The sequence below is a fragment of the Bos javanicus genome, chromosome 11 (assembly GCF_032452875.1).
Source record: "Bos javanicus breed banteng chromosome 11, ARS-OSU_banteng_1.0, whole genome shotgun sequence".
Classification (NCBI taxonomy): domain Eukaryota; kingdom Metazoa; phylum Chordata; class Mammalia; order Artiodactyla; family Bovidae; genus Bos; species Bos javanicus.
Genome location: NC_083878.1, coordinates 73,256,458 through 73,275,727, shown reverse-complemented (window position 1 = coordinate 73,275,727; position 19,270 = coordinate 73,256,458). Strand labels below are relative to the sequence as shown.

Below are 19,270 nucleotides of genomic sequence, written 5' to 3'. Positions count from 1 at the left end.
TTAATGGATATGTGTGAATTTTAAAAAATCCAGTAGTGTGTGTCTGCATATTTTTGTATGTGGGGATATATACTCAAGATAATAAATGGACTAGAGTGCTATGGAAGAAGTGAAGTCATTCAGTTGTGTCTGACTCTGCGACCCCATGGACTGTAACCTGCCAGGCTCCTGTGTTGATGGGATTTTCCAGGCAAGAATACTGGAGGGGGTTGCCATTTCCTTCTCCAAGAGTGCTATGAAAGGTAAATGTAAATCAAAATGATTGTTCAAATGTCAGCTCTTTACTTAAGTAAGAGTTCCAAAAACTTCATTCTTTTGGAAAATGTCAGACCTACAGAAAAGATATTTACTCTAATGAATCCCCTTTCGTCTTTCCTTTACATTCACCAATTGCCAATATTTTACAGCATTTGCTTTTATGTCTCTTTAGAGTTTATTTTGTATATGATGTGGTGTCTGATTCAAAGTAGATTGAAGATCTGTATGTCAAGGGGAACACAGTCACTTTTCAAAAATAAAGTAGAAAATTAAATTACAAGCCTTTGCGATTGCTGTTGTGGTTTTACAGTGTGTCAGTCACCATGGATTCAGTGGTGAGTAGCACAGACTTGGTGCCTGTCCTTGTGGAGTTTCAGCTATAGTGGGGAATTGTGAAAAGTGCACCAATATAACACTACTTGCTGCTCTTCTAAGACATTTTATATTTGTGGGAAATACAAGCTTTATGCCCTTTAAGACATCTCATTTTTTTGTTTTGTTGTCTTATCTTACAAAGTTATGTTTGCTATACCTTAAGAAAGAAAGAATTTTTTCCTAAGATGTAGAATTTTAAACAGTCAGCTAGTAACACTTACATGTATCTAGAGACTAAGCTTTCATCAACTCTGAATATAATCCAGACCCAAAACATATAGTATACTTAGAAATCCCCTAAATTAAAGCCACACACAGTACTTGGTGTTTTCTTAGTGCCTTACTGACTTTGATTTTTAACTCTATTTTAGACTCAGAAGAAGCAGCAGACTTTTGCTGTTATGTAGGTAACATGCCCAGCCAGCAGTAATGAGACCAGCTAGACATTTTAGGCAGGAAACCTGAAAACTCTAACAAAGATTAAAGATTGTATTACTGTACAGTAGTTACAGATTTTTTAAATTTTATGTATTTCTTTATTTGGCTGCTCCAGGTCTTAGTTGCAGCACCTGGGATCTTTAGTTGTGGCATGTGAACTCTTAGTTGTAGCTTTTGGGATCTAGTTCCCTGGAAGATTCCCCTGGAGAAGGAAATGGTAACCCATTCCAGTATTCTTGCCTGGAGAATCCCATGGACAGAGAAGCCTGGTTAGGCTACAGTCCACGGGGTGGCAAAGAGTCGGACACGACTGAGCGACTTCACTTTCACTTTCCCTGACCAAGGATCCAACACGGGCCCCCTGCCTTGGAATTGAGGAGTCTTAGCTGTTGGGCAATCAGGGAAGTCCCTACAGTTTCAGATTTGTGAATTGATGATTATGGCCAATGAGAAGATGTTCTTTTATTTTTTGGGCAACCCACAAGGCTTGCTGGATCTTCTGGATCTTGGTTGCCTGACCAGGGATTGAACCTGGGCCTCAGCAGTGAAAACTCCAAGTCCTACCCACCATTGAACTGCTAGGGAATTCCCAAGAAGAAGTTCTTTTATTTCCGGTAGTCTTTGTCAAGGTAGAAACTTTGATATATTTTGGAGACATTAAAAAAAATGAGCTTTTGTGCCTTATGTATGCCTAATCAAAGTTTAACTTTTGTGAAATAATTTTTGTACAAGATAATAGATGAATGATTTATTATAATATCATGAAATTCTTCCTTGTATTAAATTTAAAAAAAATTGGGATGCATTGATGGAAAAGTGAAGCCTGAGGGCGAATATAATCCAAACAAAATTATGAGTGGATGAGGTAAATTTGAGATTTATTCACTAACTCTCAAGTATTGGGATTGTTGAAGGGTTATCTTTTAAAATGTGAGTGAACTAGTTGGGATAAATATAAGGATTTTTTTTTCATATTGAATGAAACATTTACAGAAATAATTTCTCTGTTTTACATGGATTCAAGAAGGGTCTGCACAGATGTGTGAATGTCAGGACCATAAAGAGCATCTTAATGAAACTAGCTTATAGCTAACATCTATGATGGACTTTCAGGAAGTCAGCCATGCTCTAAATATGACTCCCTTGATAATAGTGGGCTTTTTGGATAACTCAGGCAGGGTTTAGCAGTTTATCTGTACAGTAAGATATTATAATTAAAATATTATATAACAGGTACAAGCAACATGTGTACTGTTTCCTTCTATATGTGACTAATGGTTAATGTGTGCTTAAGGGAATAAAAATAATTTCAGTGTTAACCTGATAGTTCAATATAACTATAAATATGTATTTATAATTTATAAACTATAAATTCAGTATAACAATTTCTATACTGTAATAACATGACTTCCACCTCTAATTTTTCTTCAATTTCTTTTCTGAAAAATTTTCTTTATTAAGATGTCTATATGTAGGTGCCACAAATTATAGGACTTTTTTTTTTAAACACAAGTAATTTGAAATTTCTTTAGACCGCTACACATATTTTCTTGAGCTGACTTTCACTTTTTTCTCGGTTATGCTTTTTAGCAGGCACTGTTTAAGTCATTGGTGAGGAATGTTCTCACTCTTTGCTGTAAGTTGTGGTCTTCCTATTAAATGATGATTTCCAACTCCAGCAGTGATTTAGTTAAGCACAGTTTACTGTTTCAGAACTTTCCTCAGTCTCAGGTAATATTCTCATCTTTGGCATTCAGTCTTGCTTGGAAACTTTAGCTCCATAAAACTATTTCTGCTGAATGGATGTTTCTTTGAACATTTTGCCTGTTTCCTGATCTTCTATTGAATTTTAGCAAATTTACTGAGTTCAAAATTGTTTCAGTCGAGTGAGAATTTTTTAGGGAACTGTGTTTTCAAATACAGTTTGCATGTGCTATAAGGTGAAATTCGTTGGTTGATGGAAATGAGTGGCTAGAAACAAGTGGAGGTCTTGAAACATTAATTTTAAGGAAAACATTACAGCTGACTTAATTTCAAGAGTAAATGATTTAAAATATTTGTTAATTTTTTCTTCTTTCAGGAAGATGTGTTTACACATCTTCCTGAAAGCAATGGTGTCAATATGTCTCCCTGGTATTGCATGATATATGCAGTACAGTTGTGCATATGTTGTTTTGTAAATTTTGAAATGCACCATGGAGTACTATTACAGCATGGCTTATCCTCCTTGCTATTTGTCGATTACGTTTTCTCACATAACTGCCATGATCTGTTTTCAGTGGATGATTTTTAAAAGGCCATGCATGCACACAGCATGTTGGAAAAATGCCAGTAGTAGACTTGCTTGCTGCAGGGTTGCCACAAACTCTTCAATCTGTAAAAATTAACAGTGTCTTTGAAGCACAGTAAAGTGAATTGCAATAAAATGAGGTATGCCTGTATGTTATTTCAGTTCATTCTCATAGTAATCCTCTGAGGAAATTTGTATATCCCCATTTTGCTAATCAGAAAATTGAGGATTAGAAACATTAGGTAATTGAGCCAAGAAGGTCATACAGCTAGCTAGTAAGTGGTGAAACCAGAATTATTAATCCAGGGCCCTCAGATTCAAGCCCATATTCTTTCCAGTACAATATATTAGAGAACCTGGAAATACAGACTTTTAAAAGAGTAAAATCATTTAAAATCTCTTTTTCAAGAGTAATTTCTTTGAATACATAATTTTGTGGTAGTTATAAACAGACTGGGCTTCCTTGATGGCTCAGATGGTAAAGAATCTGTGTGCAGTGCAGGAGACCCAGGTTCTCTGGGTCTGGAAAGTCTCCTGTAGAAGGGAATGGCTGCCCATTTCAGTATTCTTGCTGGAGAATTATAGTCCCGTGGAGTTGAAAAGAGTCCAACATGACTGAGCAACTTAACACTTCACTTTCAGAGCTTTCATTCACTTACAGACTAGATATAATTTTATAGATAAAGAATTTGATTTGCCCACTCAGCTGCAGGTTTTTCCTGCATGTATCCCTTCTGTTGATAATTGTAAGTATCCATTGATCTTCCCAACATCAAACATCATACCCCTTTATTTGTAAAATTTAAAAAACTTTTTGCCTGTGCAAGGTCTTTGTTGTGGACTTTCTCAGTTGCTGTGTGTGTGAGGGTCTTCTCTTACTGTGGAGCACGCGGGCTCGCTAGTTGCAGGGTTCGGGCTTAGTTGCCTTGTGGCATGTGGAGTCGTAGTTCCCAAACCAGGGGTTGAACCCAAGTCCCTGGGTCTGGAACATTGCCTGGAGTAGGAAATGGCAACCTGCTCGTGTTCTTGCCTGGAAGATTCCATGGACAGAGGAGCTTGACAGGCCACAGCCCATAGGGTCGCAAAGAGTCAGACGTGACTGAGCCACTAAGCACATAAGAATGTATAACAAAGAAAGGATAAGTACTGTGATGTCCCTCTTCTTTGGAGTCCATTCTTTGCTCCTCACCCTCAATGTAATTTTGATGGCAATACTGTTTTTCAATACATTTGTGTATTAGGAAGTGACAGCTTCTTGCTTTCCCCTGCCACCACCCCTTGCCATCCCCTGCAAACCCAGCTGACTTTAAACAAGAGCAAAATGTTTGAGGATGTGTCACTTCTAGGGTTAGTTTATTAAATGCTCAGCAACCAGAACCTTTTGATGAGGGTGAAAGAGGAGGGGGAAACAGCTGCTTTAAAACTCAGCATTCAAGAAATTAAGATCATGGCATCCGGTCCCATCACTTCATGGCAAATAGATGGGGAAAAAGTGGAAGCAGTGACAGGTTTTATTTTCTTGGGCTCCAAAATCACTGCGGACTGTGACTGCAGCCATGATACTAAAAGACGCTTGCTCCTTGGAAGGAAAGCTAGGACAAACCTAGACAACATATTAAAAAGCAGAGACATCACTTTGCTGACAAAGGTCTGTACCACTCTAATGGCAGAAAGTGAAGAGGAACTAAACAGCCTTTTGATGAAGGTGAAAGAAGAGGGTGAAAAAGCTGGCTTTAAAACTCAACATTCAAAAAAAACCTAAGATCATGGCATCCGGTCTCATCATTTCATGGCAAGCAGAAAGGAAAAAAGTGGAAAACAGTGACAGATTTTATTTTCTTGGGCTCCAAAATCACTATGGACAGTGACTGTAGCCATGATTATCAAAAGACCCTTGCTCCTTGGAAGGAAAGCTATGACAAACCTAGACATCATATTAAAAAGCAGAGACATCACTTTGCTGACGAAGGTCTGTATAGTCAAAGCTGTGGTTTTTCCAGTAGTCCTGTACAGATGTGAGAGTTGGACCCTAAAGAAGGCTGAGTGCTGAAGAATTAGATGCTTTCAAACCGTGGTGTTGGAGAAGCCTCTTGAAGAGTCCTACTGCAAGGAGATCAAACCAGTCAATCCTAAAGGAAATCAACCCTGAATATTCGTTGGAAGGACTGATGCTGAAGCACCAATCCTTTGGCCACCTGATGTGAAGAGCTGACTCACTGGAAAAGACTGATGCTGGGAAAGATTGAGGGCAGGAGGAGAAGGGGCAGCGGAGGATGAGATGGTTAGCTTGCATCACCGATTCAATGGGCATGAATTTGAGCAAACTCTAGGAGATAGTGAAGGACAGGGAAGCCTGGCATGCTGCAGTCCATGAGGTTGCAAAGTCAGACAAGACTTAGTGACTGCACAACAGCACAACGAAACCTCACCAAGAACCCACGTTCTCTTGCATCCTGCCACTCAGTTTGTCCTCCAGCCAGCTGTCTCAGCGTGGAGGTAACTGCAGCAGTTTAGGCTCCAGACATACTGAGTCATAACATCATCCAGAGGAAAAGGGACAGTTTCTTCCTTATGTCTTTTTCCCCTTCCAGCTTTTTACTTTGAAAATTTTCAAATGCGTTGAAAATTTGAAAAGGTAATGTGACTATTCACATATATATCCTTCATGTAGATTTTCTGATTATTAACATTTTGCTGCATTTGTGCACTCATACTATTTGTATTTTTTATTTTTTTGCTAGACCATTTGAGAATTTGAAAGTAAGCTGCAGATATCATGTTACTTCATCCCTAAATACTCCAGTATGTATCCCCTCAAAACAAGAATGTTCTCTTATATAACTACAATATCATAATTACACTCAAGAAATTTAATATTTGTTGTTGTTTAGTTGTCAGCTGGGTCCGACTCTTTTTTGCTCTTATTCATATTTCCTCAAGGTTTTGCCTCTTTGACTGGGGGGTGGCTGGTGGTGGAGGTGTCCAGAGTCCAATTCAGGATTATGAATTTAGTTGTCCTGTCTCTGCTTTTTTTAATCTAGAGCAAATCAGATCCTGACATTGACCTTTTTGTATGAATATGTCTTAAATATTTTATGTCTTAAATATTTTATTAAGAAAATGGCTCACATTTTGGATTTGCTTCCTTGGTGGCTCAGATGGTAAAGAGTCCGCTTGCAATGCAGGAGACCCTTGGGTTGGGAAGATCCCCTGAAGAAGGAAATGGCAACCCACTCCAGTAATTCTTGCCTGGAGAATTCCATGGACAGGAGCCTGGCGGGCTATGGTCCATGGGGTCATACAGAGTCAGACATGACTGAGTGAAAATCTTTTTATTTTTTCCTCATGATTAGAATTAAACATTTTGGCAAAAATGCTGCTTAGGTGATGTGTCTTTCTCATTGCATCACATCTCAGTGCATAATGTTATTTTGTCCTGTTATTGGAGATGCTAAGTGTGAGCCCTTGGGTAAGATGGAATCTGCCGGGTTTATCCACTAAAGATATTTTCCCTCTTTGTAATTAACACATCATGGGTAAGGACTGTGCTATGAGACTGGGGTCTATCTTATTTTTTTAATAGCATTTTACTTGTTGGTTTGATCCATGAATGAATCAGTTGTTAACATTTTGGGTTGACGAAAATGTTCATCTTTTTCTCATTTCTTTTTATATTATTATTATGACTGTACCATGTGGCTTGTGGGATCTCCGTTCCCCAACCAGGGACCAAACCTGTGTCCCCTGCATTGGAAGGTGGATTCTTAACCACTGGACCATCAGGGAAGTTCCCCAAAGCTTTATTCTTAATACTTAGCCACAAAACTTTATAGGGGGAGGTGTACCTGGTAAATGGAAGTATGGTACAACCAGTAGTCCCTCAAGTTCTTATTCTCATGGTTTCATGTTGAGTCCAGTTGTGAAACAAAACCTCCTTAGAAAGTCCCCAGTCTTTTATCATGTGCCTTCAAGTGTTTTCTGTTCCTGTTTGTTGCCCACAGAAAGGCTTACTTGGTGTTTTTAGATAGCACTTGTAATGACCCTGGGACTCTGAAAATATTTTTAAAATTTATAGAAGTATAAATAACCATTTTGCCATGGTGTTTGTGTAACTGTCCTCTTACATGTAATTTTCAAATTGTGGTATTAGGTGCTGAAAGCTTAATTTTGATTCCATAAATTGGATGAAGGAAAACACGCCATTAATGGGGTGATGATTTTCCTATTTGAAACATGACTATCTTTTTGTCAAGTTATTCTGCTAATGAAGCCAACAGATTAATGATTATTGACTCATTAAAAGTTTTTGAGTGAAAAGAAATTGAAAAAAACGAAAATTTAGAGGAACTCTCATTTGACCTAAACTATGCTTCACAAAAATCTTTTGTAGCTTCATTTGTTCTTGTCCTCTTTGGACACAGTCTTAAGTAACTATTGTCTTTTGAATTAAATGCTGATGATGCTTCAGACTTGTTACTTTTTGTCAGTATTAACACTTTAAACATGAACTTTTTCTGAGTTGCTGCTTAAAGGGCTTACTGTAGAATATAGTTTGGTTGTAGATATAAACTGTATAATGATAAAATTATCATAGTGAAAGCATTTTTATTATGAATACTTTTTAAAATAATTTCACATACATATATATTAGGTTAGCCAAAAAATTTCTTCAGTTTTTTTCCATAAGATGGCTCTAGTAGCACTTAGTTGTCTTTAACTTTATTTGAAACAATTTAGATAGATTCTGTTGTGATAGCTGTCACATCAGTGTGCATTAAAAAAACCAACTTAGAAAATTGGTGAATTTTTGTGTAACCAATACTGAGGATGGAAGAAAAAGCATTTTCAGTGTATTATACTTTATTATTTCAAGAAAGGTAACAATGGAACTGAAAGGCAGAAAAGATTTGTGCAGTGTGTGGAGAACGTGCTGTGACAACCTGTCAAAGGTGGTTTGCAAAGTATAGTGCTGGAGATTTGTTGCTGGACAATGCTCCACTGTTGGGTAGACCAATTGAAGTTGATAGTGAGCAAATCGAGACATTAATTGAGAACAATTTACATTAAGCCATACGGGGAGGTAGACCAACATACTCAGAATAGCCAAATCAAGTGTTGAAGATCATTTGCATCATCTTGATTACGTTAGTCATTTTGATGTTTGGGTTCCACGTAAGTTACGAGTAAAAAACCTTTTTTGACTATATTTCTACATGTGATTCTCTACTTAAATGTAATGAAACTGTTCCATTTTTAAAACATATTGTGATGGTTCATGACAAGTGGATTCTATGTAATAATGTGGAACAGAAGAGACCAGTAGGGCAAGTGACATAAACGGATCACACCAAGGCTGGTCTTCATCCAAAGAAGTGATGTTGTGTACTTGGTATGATTGGAAGGGAGTCTTCTATTATATCTCCTTCTGGAAGACCATCAGATTTGTTCCAACAGGTACTCCTCCCATCTACACCACCTGAAAGCAGCACTCAACTAAAAACGTCAGGAAATATTCAACAGAAAACACCTACTCTTCCATCAGATAATGCAAGACTGCAGGTTTCTTGGATGACCAGGCAAAAACTGTTATAGCTTGGCTGGAAAGTTGATTCATCTGCCATATTCTCCAGACATTGCACTTTTGGATTTCCATTTACTTCGGTCTTTACAGAGTTCTCTTAGTGGAACAAATTTCAATTCCCTGAAGATTGTAAAACATACCTGAAAGAGTTCTTTGCTCAAAAAGATAAAAAGCTTGGGGAAGATGGAATTATAAAGTTGCCTGGAAAATGGCAGGTGCTGAAACAAAACGGAATATGTTGTTCAATAACGTTCTTGGTGAATATGAAAAATGTCTTTTATTTTTACTTAAAAGCCAAAGGAACTTCTTGACCAACCCAGTAATTTTCCCATTTATTGCACTGACTGGTGACCTGATAACTTACTGCATTTCGAGGCAGCAGCTTCAAACGTTCTCTTTCCAGCATCTGTTAAAACCAGAGGGAACTGGGGACTTCCCTGGCGATCCTTTGGTAACTGCAGTGGCCCAGGGTGCAGTCCTTGTTCTGGGAACTAAGATCTCACAAGCTGCTATGCTAAGTCACTTCAGTCGTGTCCGATTCTGTGCGACCCCAGAGACAGCAGCCCACCAGGCTCCCCTGTCCCTGGGACTCTCCAGGCAAGAACACTGGAGTGGGTTGCCATTTCCTTCTCCAATGCATGAAAGTGAAAAGTGAAAGTGAAGTCGTTCAGTCGTGTCCGACTCTTAGCGACCCCATGGACTGCAGCCTACCAGGCTCCTCCATCCATGGGATTTTCCAGGCAGGAGTACTGGAGTGGGATGCCATTGCCTTCTCCGTCACAAGCTGCATAGGAAGTCAAAAAAACCCAAAAAATCAGAGGGAACTGGCTGGCTGCCTTTTATTACGCTTGATATCAGCTTGCTATGTTAGAAAGGGAAATGTCAGTTGTTTTAAATTTGTAAAGGGTTGGAAAAGAGCAACAGGTTATCTCTGGTCATCTTTTTAGATGTAACCATGTGTTAAAAAGTGATAACTGTTTGCACTGAACATGTGCCTCACATAACTACTTGGTAGAACCTTGGCAGAAATTAGTTACCAGTCTGCCAAACTCTCCACTTACTTTAATGCGTCTTTGTTTAAAATGTGGAGTCTGAGACAGTAAATTGGAACACAACATTTTGGGAAACATCGCAAATGAAGACTCTTCTGGTCAAACAGACTTAGTGATCACCATGCTTGTAGTAGGTTGGTGAGGGTGATACACATGCATCAAACAGAAACATCAACCAGAATATTTCTCTAATTAGATAGTTACTATGAATAGAAAATATATTGTGAAATCAGAATGAATCAGGGAATGGGGAGGTGGCTCATGGAATTCTGTCCTGAGGAACTGGAATTTATGATGCTATCTGAGATACTATTTGAAGTTAGGAGAATGAGGAGAGAAGGAAGAAATTTTTCAACAGAGGATATAGTCAGGGAAAGGTCCTTGGTGAGTAAAACAGCTTATCTAGTTCAAAGAACTGAAAGGCGTATGCTGCAGGGGTGAGTCAGGTAAGGCGAGCAGAAGCAGTAGCTGTTGAAGCAGAGGTGCTGGCCTGATCATCCAGAGTCCGGTAGTCCATACTAACAATTTGAATTACACTGAAAGTCTAAGCAGGTATGTGACATGGTTAAGATTAAAATTTTTAAATGGTGGTTGGTCCAGACCATGCAGAATGGATTAGAGTTGAACTTTTCTAGTGAAGACTTATCAAAGGTGTATTTAAATTCTTACTTGTATACTGAGTAATGTTCAAGGATCGTAAGAAAGTATTTATGAAAGTGCCTGTTGGTGACTGTGACACTGAGCCTTTAGTTTTTGAGAAGTGATCTTTTAGTGCTCAAATACATGTGAAAGATACTGAGCCAGGGGACAGAATTCTCATCATGGTTAATTTGCTTTGTGAGCTTAAGCAAGTAATTTAACCTTTGAGCCTCTTTATCTGTAAATTGGGCATGTTAGAGAAATGTGTGTTTAACTTAATTGTGTTAATCACTTAACTCTAGTTAACATATGGGCTGCGTCTTGCTGAGTCATTTTCTCAGACTCTGTGGGCAAGGCTTAATTAAAGCCAGTTAAACAAACTTAAAGATATCTCATACCTCTTTGGTAGAAGTTAGAGAAAAGAAAGAGTTGTTGTATGTTTTATTTATTGTCTTTTAATAAAAAGGTTTTTTGCAGAGCAGTTAGTGTATCATTCCACACAGATGATTCATTGTTGAGAGAGAATACAGTACACTGTAGCTAGGGGACGGGACTACTGAGGCACCTCTTTGTATTTTAAATTTAAGAATTTCTGATTTGCCTTATGCCTGTTACATCTATAATTTCATATATATATATATATTTTAATTAGAGCTGTTAATGCATTCTTAGTGTCTAATGGCAGCCTCTTTTTCCTCTCTAGACATCGAGATGCTTTGAAATTTTTATGGCCCCCAAATTGGCTTTAAACTGTGATTAAAGCTAATGGTCCTGTCACCAGTAGCAAGCACCTGTCTAGTCGATGTCAGTAAACTGCATGTTGGCCTTTGTATTTAAAAAAGATAATCCTAACTGTCTTTGAAACTGTTGGATTACAGTGTTCTGGCATTTCAGATTTATGTTTTCCTATAATTTAAACTTTTGAGGCATATGTTGAAGATATTAATGTCTTAGGTAGCAAGATGTTTAAAAATCGGTAACAGTCTTGGTTTTGGAGCATTATATTTCCATGTGTGTTAGTCTTTGATTTCTCCTTATTTTTGATTGCCTGTTATATTGAACCATGAAGGATGGGCAGCTATAAATACTCTGAGAGCTTCTTGATTTTAATGATTGGGCTCCTTGGATTTGAAACTTTTTATGTCAGCTTTACCATGGAAGTTTGTGTTTCTCAGCTTTAAGTTTCTTTTTTTCTGTTTGACTTCTGGCCTTTTCACAAAATCTTTTGGCTCTTCTGGAAAGTTGAGAAATTTGAGCTTGTTTGTAGGCTAGAGTGCAGTAGACATGGTGGGGAATAGATTAAATCATGAACTTGTGATCTGAGCAAAACATTTATTAAGTCTGGTTTTATCTGTGTGTGTGTGTGTTTTAAACCATTTTAAAAATCATTACATTTTCACAGTTACTTAATGGAGTGACTGTACCTCTTTTTGAACTTCCTGGATTTTTTTTTCCTTTTTGGAATTGATTTTTATTTCATAATACTTAATATAGTTCAGCAAAATTTTTGGAGTACTCCTACTTTCCTTCTTATGAGCCTTGTGCAGTTCTGAAGAGGGCAAGGTAGGTTACTATTACATTTCATGTGTGTGAAGCAAAGTTAAATGACCTTGATAATGTGTCAGCTATATCAGAGCCAGGTCTTAAACATGGAAATAGAAAGCTTTGCAATTAGAAACATTTGGATTTGTTTTTTTGACTCCACCTAAATTTCCTCATCTGTTAAGAAAAAAAAAATCTTGCAAGAATATTGGAAGGCGCAAATAAAATACATAATGAAAGCTATCTAACATCTTATAGCATGTAGACTATCAACGTATATTCATCTACCTCTGTGGTTCTCAAAATTTGGATCTTCTCAGACCCCACCTGTGGATCTTTTTTGACCAGAAAGTCAAAACTATTTTCATATTAATTCCAAGATGTTATTTGCCATTTTTCATTGTGGTAAATTGTAAAGTTTATCATTTTATATGAAATCGCTGGTCTTTGTGTGAATCAGGACAGTGGCACCAAGCTGGACTTGTTAGTATTGTGTTCTTCACCACCATGGACTCACAGGAGAAAACAAAGCTTAATTTCACTAAGAATGTCCTTGATGAAGCCAAAAGAAATTTTAGGTATCTTGATCCATGAGCGCAAAATGGGAAGTAAATATAAAATACTTCTGCCTCATTCTGTAACCGTGATGGCTGTTTCAAGGAAAAGCACTTGTGAAATTGTTTAAATTGGCCACTTTTTTTTTTTTTTTTGAGAAACTCCATTTATCCTTGAAAGAACAACTGGCATCCTGTGGTTATTCAGACTTGAGTATTTGGCAGACACTTTTTCAAATGAATGAAATGACAGTATTTGTTGCCAACGAAAAATTTATGCTTTTAAATGAAAATTAGAATTTTGGAAAACTTGGGTCTGCTTCCATGAACTTGACAGCTTTCCAATTCTTCGAGATTCTCTTGATGAGGTCCATGTTAATATTAGCAAATAATTTTTTTCATATTGTGTAATGAGATGTGTCAGCATTTGGAAGGATTGTGTAGCTTAGTGAACTAATGTTTTCCAAATGATGTTATAAAATCATGCAAGGATAAAAAGATCCACTAAGAGTGTAAAGTAACTGATGAATTTAATGTAATAGAATATGAAAAATTCATTATGATTTTAGGTTCCACATTGCAACTAATCTTTAAAAAGTACAGCTTGGTGAGTTTTCTTATGTCAAAGAATATTTAGGATTATCTGAATAAGCTCTTAAAATAGTCCTCCTTTTCCAACTACATATCTTCATCCATCTAGGCTTTCTTCTATACTTCATATTCCTCATATGTTTCAGTCAAAGCAGTGAATTGCAACAGACTGAATGCTGAAGTAGATATGAAAATTGTGGACTATTAAGCTGGACATTAAAGTTACACACCTGTAAAATCATGCCACTCTTCTCGCTGTTTTTGTTTTGGAGAATATAATTATTTTTCGTAAATATATTTATGGGTTTATATATTTTAAAATACGTTGAAAGTGAAAGTCGCTCAGTTGTGTCTGACTCTTTGCGACCTCATGGACTATACAGTCCATGGAATTCTCCAGGCAAGATTACTGGAGTGGGTGGGTAGTTGTCCCTTCTCCAGGGGATCTTTCCAACCCAGGGACTGAACCCAGGTCATGGGCGTTGCAGGCGGATTCTTGACCAGCTGAGCCACCAGGGAGGCCCAATACTGGAGTGGGTAGCCTATCCCTTCTCCAGCGGATCTTCCCCACCCAGGAATCAAACTGGGGTCTCCTGATTGCAGGTGGATTCTTTAACAACTGAGCTATCAGGGAAGCTCCATTTCTTGCATTAATAATTAAAAATTCTCTTAGTTTTAATTTCTGATATGGTAACTATAAATTTATATAATCCACATAAAAGCTCATTGGGCTTTTTGAGTAATTTAGAAGTTACAAGGGGTCCTCAGAACAAAAAGTTTGAGTACTAGTGGTGTGTACCTCTTCATTGCCTCTGTGGTCCATCCTAGCTCAATTTGTAATCTAGTAGGACAGACTGACACAAAATGAAAAGTCAAATGGTAGGATACTGTATGAAATAATGATATTGGGAAAAGTCACTTAAAGGGAATCCATTCAAAACAGTAAAATTTCCTAGCAGATAATGGAAAACCCAGAAATGTTGGGAAATTGTTGAGAAATGGAATTAAAACTTAATGAAACCTAGTTTGTTTTGTCTTGTATTTGACAAAATTTAGATAAGTAATTCTTGGTTACTTTTTGGCATTGAGAGAAGGAATCTAATGTTGGAAAGGTTGGCATACTTTTTCTGATAAAATTATGTAAATAAAATCCTTGAATCTTTTGACTTTTATAGTATGAACATTGAAAGTCATTAAAAACATGTTTAATAGTCTTACTTGTTTCTTCAAGAGACTCTCTTAACCCTTTGTTCATATAATTTTAATTTTAGGCCCACTTCTGCTTATCTGTTTATCAGTTAACTATCTATTCCTTTGTCAGTGACTTAGCAGTTCTTCCCTATCATTTTTAAAATTTTATTATTTTTGTTTGTGCTGGGTTTTTGTTGTGAAGTGTGGGCTTCTCACCATGGCTTCTCTTGTTGTGTGGCCCAGGCTCTAGGTGCGCAGGCCTAGTGGTTGCTGTGTGCAGCTCTAGGGCACATGGAGTTCAGTTGTTGCAGCACCACAGGCTCAGTTGCAGCTCGTGGGCCCCAGAGTGCCTGGGCTCATCAGCTGTGGAGTGTGGGCTTAGTTGCTCCATGGCATCTGTAGTCTTCCCGGTCCAGAGATTGAAACCTTGTCCTCTGTAGTGGCAGGCAGATTCCTATCTACTGTGCCACCAGGGAACTCCTTCCCTGTCATCACAGTGCACCTTTTACTGGATTTCCAGTCTCTGTTTATAACTAAATTTACACTGTATTATTGGAACATATAGTAAGAGACATAATAAAGATGTCCATGTGATGGCTGAGAGGTAGATGATAGTAAGTTCTCTATTTATTAGTATTTTCATGTTATATCTAGCTTTTTACAACCTTGTGACTTGAAATCTAGGTAAGGAAGACTTCTGTGGGCGTGCATGGAATCACTCTGCAGCATGTGGAATGTTTTAGGAAATGTAAAGGGCAAGTAAGAGGGTGCTCCTTTCAGGCAATTTGGAATTAATGCTTTCTATATTGTTATATAATTGTTACTCTATTTGATTTAGAAATGGTTAATTTTAACAGTTTAGAAGTAGAGTGCTTTGTTTTTAGCAGTCTTGGGAGCCCTCTAAATAGAAAAACAATTCCTTATTTGTTCTATGCTTGCAGTGAAAGATAACCAAGATAACCAATTAATGGGAGGTTGATATAAACCAGTATGAGTTAGAAGTGGGCTTGAACTTCTTAGATTTGTGCCTGTCGTCATCATTTTGTAGCATAGCACAAAGAGAAGAAGAAAGAGCAATTGATAAAAGTTATGGAATGGAGAGATTGAGTTGAATGACTGAATGAATCCTTGGATTTTTAAATTCCAGAGACTATAAACTTAAATACTTCCTTTGTTCTGCTCTGTAGTAATCTTTTGGTAGTATAGAAGTGCTGTGCTGTGCCTAGTTGACTGTATGACTCTTTTCGACCCCGTGGACTATAGCCCGCCAGGCTCCTCTGTGCCTGGGGATTCTCCAGGCAAGAGAGAGTGGGTTGCCATGCCCTCCTCCAGGGGATCTTCCCAACTCAGGGGTCAAACCCAGGTCTCCAGCATTGCAGGTGGATTTTTTACTGTCAGAGCCACCAGGGAAGCCCAGTATAATAGTAGACATAACTTTATACTGGAGACAGAAAAATAGCTTGGTTAACAATGAATTTTTTAAAATAGGCAAATGACTTCATCTCTTGGCCTTCATTTCTTGTCTGTAATAAAAGTAATACGATCTAACACTTAGGCTAGCTAACATGCTTGAAACTGTACTAAGGGGTTTACGTGGGTTGTCTTTTTGGTTCTTACATTAGCATTGTTCGAGAGATGGTTTGTGGAGTCCTACAAACCTATAGAGAAATAGCAGTGTCCCAGAAGTAATGCCTCTGTGAGAGAGCAAAGCAACATTTCTTCAAGAGATTTGAAGGAAAGTGACTTAAAGGCCAAAAAACATGCATACTACTTTGGGGCTTTAAAAGGGGACAGTAAGGACTTTCCTGGTGGCTCAGTGGTAAAGAATGTACCTGCCAGCACAGGAGACACGGGTTCGACCTGTGATCCAGGAAGATCTTACATGCTGTGGAGCAACTAAGCTGATGTGTCACAACTACTGAATCCCATGTGCCCTAGAGTCCATGCTCTGCAGCAAGAGAAGCTACTGCAATGAGAAGCCCACGCACTGCAACAGAGAGTAGTCCCTGCTCACCACAACTAAGAAAAGCCCATGCAGCAACAAAGACTCAGCACAGCCACACACACACACAAAAAAGGAATGGTAAAGTGAAAGGCTGTAGTAGCAGTGGTAGTGTTTATATTGATTGGATCCTGAGGACTCAGTCTTTCCACCTTTTCTTTGTCATCTATCACCTTTGGTAACAGTGTATGATTGGCCCTATAGCGAAGGGAGGACCATTGCTCTAATTTCTTGCACTAATTTCCAGTCATGTTGCACTCTTTGCGACCCCATGGACTATGCAGTCCGTGGAATTCTCCAGGCAAGATTACTGGAGTGGGCAGCATTTCCCTTCTCCAGGGGATCTTCCCAACCCAGGGATTGAACCCAGGTCTCCCACATTGCAGGCGGATTCTTTAGCAGCTAAACCACAAGGGAAGCCCAAGAATACTGGAGTGGGTAGCCTATCCCTTCTCCAGTGGATCTTCCCGACCCAGGAATCAAACTGGGGTCTCCTGCATTGCAGGTGGATTCTTTACTAACTGAGCTATCAGGGAACCTCAGTTTCTTGCACAGCATTCTGTAAGTGACAGATTTTATTTATTAAAGTAAAAAATGGAAGCGATGGCATTCATAGTTAAGAGCATGGATGTTGAGGTATAAATGTTAGATAAAACAAAATTAGTAGCAAAAGCCAAGGACCCCTGGGAAGAATAATAAGTTGGGGTGAAAGGCAGAGGTTCTTCTCCCACATTTGTTGGGAGTGGAAACTGAGACTGACTTGGAGGTCTTGAAGAGACAGGTCTGGTTCTAAATTTTGAAGCAGCTACATGCGCAGCAGTGTGAGAGTACAGACTTCCTGGAGAGTAGAAGAAAAAAAATGCCAAGATGAGATAATATTGCTAAGGATATTGCTAAGGAATTAGAGAACAGTATGCTTAAATTTTACTAGTACATCTCCCCCCGCCCCCGCCCCCCACCATACACATCATTCTTAACAAGCCGTGTCTCCTAAATTGTTAAGTGCCAAAAGTAGAAATGTCCTTTATTTTCTGGTAGGGAAGAGTCCTCATCTTCTCCATTAAGTCATTTGTTGCCTAATACCATTTGAAGATCCTTCCCACCCACCTCCTCCTGCTTCTCTGTTGGAATGAAATGGTTTTGTGCTTTGGCTAGTGGTATCCTGAGTGGATCAGCACTGATTTAATTTGTTTAAGCAGATGTTTTGTCTCTCTGATAAAAACGCCAGAGAAGAGGTTGCTTGAAAGGTTTTTTTGGTTTGAATTTTAAGAACAAGAAAGAGAAAACATTAAAAAAAAAACACCTCATCTGAAAGCTAGAGGGGAGGAGAACATAAAGATTTGGGGAAGTCAAGTAAACAAGCAGGAGTTTAAAGTGGCTGTGTTTTCTTTAATACAGAGTAAACAAGTGCCATTGCAAAGCATTATTCTGACCAAATAACAAGTTGTCATGATATTGTGTAGAGAGTAATAAGCATTATGCATTAATAAGTTTGAAACAATTAATCAACAAGTCCTAGATTCTAAAGATTTGATGGCCTTTAAAGATAGTATATGAACTCATTTTAATGATATAGAAACACTTTAAAAATTTTGTATATTTGTTTGGCTCCATTGGGTCTTTATTGTGGCTTGTGGGATCTTGAAGTTGCACCATATGGGATCTAGTTCCCTGACCAAGGATCGAACCCTGGGCTCCCTGCATTGGGAGCTCAGAATCTCAGTCACTGGACCATCAGGGAAGCCCTGTAAACACTTTTAATGCATGAAAAGTTGTGAATATCCATAAAAGGGGAAGGAAGGTAGAATGCAGCGAAGGAGTAGAAGATAAGTGAGCAAACTCTGGAGAAGTTGAGAACAAAATTGCTGACTTGAGTTGCTGCTGCCTGTACAGTTTGGTCTGGATCAAGGAGAGTAAGATAAGGGCAGACCAAAAAGGATAGTTTGACTGACTAGTGTCGGAGAAGGATGAAACTGGGTAGCTGTGCTTAGTTGCTCAGTCCTGTCTGACTTTGCAAGAAATGTTTAAAACCAATAGAAAAGCTTAATTGAAGGCTTTTTATGTGCCATCCTAGACTTTTTACACATTTAACCCTTGTGTAATCCTCATAACATATTGGCAATGGAAGTTTTAATAACTGTTGTGGATGGGGGAAACAGGTCTAGAGAGGTTAAAGTTTCCGCCAACGCAACACAGCTAATGTGTGGCAGTCAGATAACACATTTGTCTGAATCCTTCATCACTTTGGTCCATGCTTCATTTCTTTATTCCTAAGGCAGGTTCACTGTCAGCCTTACACTTTTGTATTTGCTTCCTGATGTGTAGTGTATAACCTAATGGATCATCAGAATATGATTGTAGTAGTTTTGTAAGGATCATGATAGTTGAGGAAGAGCTTTTGATGCTGTGGTGAAATAAGAATTTATGAAGATAAATTTGGAGACTACCGCGTTCTGTAAAGTGCCTCCAAAATTTTGAGTAGTGTCTCTACCCTTTCAATTTCCTTCCATTACTTAAATCAGCAGGTATTTAATGTGAGTACACAGGACTAAGGTGACTTTTGAGGTGTTTTGTTTCTATACATGTGACCTGACAGCTGGCTTGTACTCTTAAGGACTCGTATCCTAGAAGAATGCCAGCTTTTAATAACAGAGAAGAATGGTGAATAAATATGCATGTGAAATATGTATATGTTTGTAATTCTGCATCAGTATTGCTGTTGGCTAGATCTAGGATAATAAAGAACAGTTTTCTTTT

General features: G+C 38.2%; 1 protein-coding gene and 1 long non-coding RNA gene across 2 annotated transcripts in view; both read left to right on the top strand.

The window, feature by feature from the left end:
• Positions 1-19,270, top strand: part of RAB10 (RAB10, member RAS oncogene family) — a 66,970-nt gene that overhangs the window by 15,994 nt on the left and 31,706 nt on the right. The window lies entirely within an intron of this gene.
• Positions 5,253-17,483, top strand: LOC133257336 (uncharacterized). The gene is made up of 2 exons (XR_009739502.1): positions 5,253-10,546; positions 11,337-17,483. It is a non-coding gene; the product is annotated as an uncharacterized LOC133257336 (long non-coding RNA).